Consider the following 5326-nt stretch of genomic DNA (forward strand, 5'->3'; position numbering starts at 1 on the left):
CGCAATCCTAATCCAAACACAACGGATGCTGTCAGCAGCTTTATGATTGAACTCCTCGCCTCGGGCTGGGATTTCAACAGCTCTCTGCAGTCTGACACCTCCGGACACGTTCTCAGCAGCGCTCCGGGATGTGACCTCATGAATTAACATCAGCGGAGCCGTCCTACACACACACATTTACACCCGAAAGCAGCTTCACGAGTGAGATTATAAAACCCACAGGAAAAAATAAACAGACTATATTAATCCCGGTCAAGTTCAGGAACATTTTCCCACACAGAATCACCGAGGCGACCGGACGGATGCAGCATGCACATGTGCGAGAGAGAGAGAGCGCAGAGAGGCGAGTGAAGGACCTACCTCATGCAGCTCGGGTGGCAGAAAACACAGCCTCTGAGAGAGAGGACGAGGGAGAGAGAGGAGGAGAGAGAGAAAGAGAGAGAGACATAGAGATGACATCACCATATTTTTCCTCCTCTTCCTCTGTAATGTAGGCTAGTGCTGCAGGCTGCTGGAGTCAGAGCAGCAGTGAGAGCTCCCTCTGTGTATGCAGGAATAATCTTTTCAGAAAAAGCATTCACGGCTGGATGGGACCGAGAAAAACAACCCTGACTAAGAACTAGAAACACACAAGAAATACAAATACACACACGTGCATTAGAGTATTGTGTTGGTGGTTGGTTAAATACAAGTGCCTTTCATTGGTGACATTGCTAAGAATAAATGCCCAAATAAATACAGGAGAAATTGAAACTAAAATATAATGGGAGATTCTTCTGGGATATACTTCATTCCATCTCAATAATAAAGTTCAGTAAGTTTCATTCAGAATTTTCTATCACTGTTGGTACTTTCATTATTATGTATTTTAATATTTTGAGTATTTTGAGGAGATGGATTTGATACAAATATTGTTTTTTTTATACATTTAGTTTAATTTTATGTCACAAATGACATATTCACAAGAAGAAATGGACTGACTAAACTAAATGTTGTACATTTTTACTTAGAATTACAACAATATGGCAGCGCTATTAAAATATTAAAAATAAGACGGCATCAAAAACCAATTTGATCAATTTTATTTATTTCTTAATATATAAGTATTCTGTAGGTGGTTTCTCAAAAACACTAGATTTGTTTTATCAATGCTACCATTTACAGTCTGTTCTTTGAAACACATATTCTAAATAGCAACACAATTAGAGACCAGTTTTATGATTAGTCTTTCCCTTTGATCTTTTGGCTACAGCTCTCCTGGTAAAAGCTTTGGATAAAATCTCTCCTGTGGCTAGCGTCTAATTCCACCTTAAATATCTCCCTTGGCTCTTTCCTAAATCGTACAAGATGTTGCCAGCAAATGAGCTCTGAAAGAGAGACCGGGACCTTGTCTGACCTTTGAGGATGTGCACGAGAGGTGACCATGTGAGGGGATTACAGCACTGCGATGAAAAGTCATCTTCAGTTGGATTAATGAGGCCGAAGACGCTGACCCAGGCATGTAATGTGGAGTCAGTGTGTTCAGAGAGGGTGACACAGACTCACAGCGAGTTCAGCTAAAGTGAGCCGAAGGACAGAGCACATTCAAAGGCTTTATTCTTCCACAAAACCTCAAAGTGAAACACTCTTTGTTAACACAAATAACAGCAACTATCAGCCAAGAGACTAAAGCCTGCACAACCTGAATACAGGGTGGAGAGATGGTGGAGATAACGTATCTAAACAGAGATAAAACCGAGGCTGAAGGCGTGCTGAGACAATGCAGGATCTGAAAGCAAATCTCATGAAAACACCTCATCTCAAGATAATCTTTTTTAGCCAAGAGATTGAGGAGAAATCTCTCAAGGACCATCAGTAAGGAAACCGAACTTCTTTCTTTAAGGTCTCGCTAACCCACTGGGGATTGAGAAAGGAGAGACACAGAGCCAAATGCCATCTTCATCAGCCCAAATAATCTGTCCGCTAAGACGTGAGCAGAGATGTGACAACCAGAGTGCAAATTCTTCGTGCATAGTGCAACAGTTTGTGTCCCAGCCCTCCTCTGAGGTCACGTCTCACAGCCAGCGGAACAGAGAAGCTGCTCAGTTTTGTTGACCATCAGTCAGCATGTGTGCAAACTCTCAGGTCAAGATCAAATGTAGCAGTGTTCCTGCTGACACTGTAAACTGAGCTCAGCAGAACAGCACATCACCAGCTCATGAAAAGCAATGCATTCCTCAAAGAGATGCAGCTTTGCACGGGAATCTGAATGAGTAAATGAGGTCATGAGAAAGCAGCGTATGCAACACTCCTTAAAACATCAAACAAGAGCAGAGGGCGAAGTAGAGATCTGCCAAACATCGTTATCGTCCCATATTCGCCACGCTGACTGCCATCAGCCTATAAGCAAATAAGATTACGTTCACCTGAGGCAGCGGCCAAATGTTGGTCTACTGCGTGGCATTAAAGTTGTTTTTCAAGGTCAGACTTGAACAGAGCTGGCACAAGCAGCTGCTGATTGGCAGATGCAACGACCCTGGCACCAGGTGAAGAGAATAACAGGGGCCCTCGCTTGTTTGGAAAGTAAAATAATGACCATGTTGTGGGGGTATTACACCACCACAGAAAGATCTGTTATCTACTGTTGTTTAGAAGTGTGGATATTTGTGTTTGGTGTCAAAATGTCAGTTGTTCGGGACAGGAAATGGAGCTGAAAAGGGTTTATAGATCATGACTTTTGTGGCTATTAATTGTTGGCCCGTGGAAAACATATACTTTTCATATTGAAACTTAAAACAGATTGGCTCCAGGACGGCTAACATGAAATAAAGAGACAGTGGAGACTCACTGTAAAAACGGAACCCACTGAACCCTTGCTCAGTCACTACTCCTGTATTTCAAATCAAGCATCCCTTTCAGACATGTTTCATTTGATGAATGCATGTATAAGGCCTTTGTTCCTGCAGGAAAAAATATAACGCCAGTACAACAACTAAAAAAAACCTTGCCCGAGGCACATTAGTGGAGCGCTACAGCGAGAGAAAGGCATATTCCCAAGGCTTTTGTTTCCGTTGTCTCAAATTACATATTTCTCTGATCCATCCTCCTGATCCGTGGATTTTAGTCTTTCCACCGCTATGCCTCGTGTAAAATCATTAGTACTCTGCAGTGAATGTTTTTCTGTCTCTTCTTTGAGATACTATGTCAGGCAGCTCTCAGTACAATGCTAGGTGTGGTGGAAGACTCCACCCGCAGTACCAAAGAGATTTAATGAGTCAACTCGGGAGCTTGTGGTGTTCTGTTGGGATTGGAAGCGTCTCCTGCAACTGGTAAGCAAGATTCCTCAAATTCATACATGCCCAGGTCTTCCAACTTTAAAAATGTGAAGGAAGATGGTGAAACCTCCCTTTAAACTTAACACATCATTCATTGTTGTACCAGCAACTATCACATTTACCCTGCTTGCTCACCAATAGCAAGCAAGAAGAAGAAGGTCACCGGACGTTTTGACAACCACACTGGCCTGATTTCCACCACATTTTTGCAACCAAAGTTTATCTGTGATGAAAAGTATGAAGACTTCTATAAAGCACATCAGGTGGCGATCTGGCATGGGCAGATGTTGATGTCATGACTCATCCTTTTCGCTTGAAAGTACAAGAAGAAAATTAAGTCTGCCTCTTACAATTCCTGTGTTATGTAACTCTGTTCCTTGCCATGACTTTGTGGTTACCTGCAGACTGTACGGTCTGAATCACCATGCATACACATTTGCTGACAAGTAAGCCTTAAAGTCCTCCTAATGTTTTCCAGTTTAAAGGACACATGCTACCACACAACTGTAAAAAGAGAGGATACTTTTACGTCTATATTAGAGATGGTTTAAAGCCAATACTGCATCTACCGTAAAGCCTCTTCTGCTTCAGTTTGGAGCTTTTACAAGCAACCATTCCTCCTCAGCAGTGGACCAGTTGTAAGGCCGCCACAAGCAACCACACTCCATTAAACCCTTACATCACCAGGCCTACTGAAGGCGTGTTTGCACAGTTCTGTTTGATGCACTAAGGTAGTTAAACCTCTCGAAATAATGAAGGCTAAAACAATTAAATGGATCCATTGTAATAAAAAGAGCTGTTTGGATAAGCTTTCCCTCCCTCAGATGGTGATAAAGGCTGATGAACTCAAGAGGAAAGGGACAGAATGTACCGTGATGCGTGTGCTGCTGCTGCTGTTGGATAAATCCAAGAAATGAGAGGCAACTATCTCACTTGGAGGACATCTGGCATTCGTCAGAGCACATGCATCTAATCAGCCGTCCCACAGCCAGTGGCCTGAGTGTCCCAGCTGGAAGATTAGGCCACTCCGAAGCTCTGGCCTTGGCTTTAAATTCACTTTATGAGCAACACAGTGTTTGTTATGGCTTCTAAGAGTGAGACAGTCTGGAGGCACAGAGAGAGAGAGAGACAGCTGTTCTGGTGCTTTATTGGCAGGTAAATGTTTGCTCAGTTGAGAACAATAATCAATAGCTAGCCTTAGCATTTGTTTAACAGCACATGTCAAATGTATATTTATGTATAGATGTCGCAGCAGTACAAAGCTTTGGCACCACTGTATGGTCAGCTTTTTGAATTGAATTGTCAGAAGGGGAGGAGGTCGTGTGGTGTGTCTTATTATGGTACTTCACAAGGCTTCCCTTCTTTTGTTGATTACAATGCAAATGAGAGCTCCTGTGGACACAAGACTCCCTCCACGAGATCTGTAAAACACAGAAATGGATGGACAGCACTCTGCCCCACAACTAAACTATTAGTTTGACTTAATGTATGCATGCACTCCCTTGTTTACTTAGGGTGTTGTAGGAAAGACATGGCCTTGTTACATGCCTAGTATCCAAAGGAAAGGCCTCTCTCGTTGCAACAAGTCAGTCCTGCGCCCAGCACTTGGCCTAATTAATCAGTAACATTAACATAACGGTGTATCTCCTGGTAAATGTTCCACTAAAGCACATTTTCCATGGCATTAGTTCTCAAAAAAGGCTTTCAACCAGAAACCATTTCCAATTTGTTTAACTAATACATTGTGAAGGTGTTGCTAAATATCAACTTTTCAGTCATGTGTTGTTGTGCGTGAGTAAAGGTACTGAGAAGACAAAAAGGATAGTTTCCTTTTTTAGTTTTTCTTCCAAACAACTCAAGATGATTTACTGCTGTGATCCTTTGCATGTCAATACTAATACACTCCCAGAGTCGGGAAGTGTATCACGTCACGGGAGCAAAGTACAGATAAAAGGCAAAAGAAAAAGACTTCTGCAATCAAATGAAGCGCCGTGCGCCTCTTCCACAAGCTG

At 42.5% G+C, this 5326-nt stretch overlaps 1 protein-coding gene across 1 annotated transcript in view; it reads right to left on the bottom strand.

Annotated features, from left to right (window-relative positions):
* The window catches only part of osbpl8 (oxysterol binding protein-like 8), a 49270-nt gene that overhangs the window by 41950 nt on the left and 1994 nt on the right, over nucleotides 1–5326 (bottom strand).

This window comes from Eleginops maclovinus, chromosome 17, assembly GCF_036324505.1.
Source record: "Eleginops maclovinus isolate JMC-PN-2008 ecotype Puerto Natales chromosome 17, JC_Emac_rtc_rv5, whole genome shotgun sequence".
Taxonomy (NCBI): Eukaryota; Metazoa; Chordata; class Actinopteri; order Perciformes; family Eleginopidae; genus Eleginops; species Eleginops maclovinus.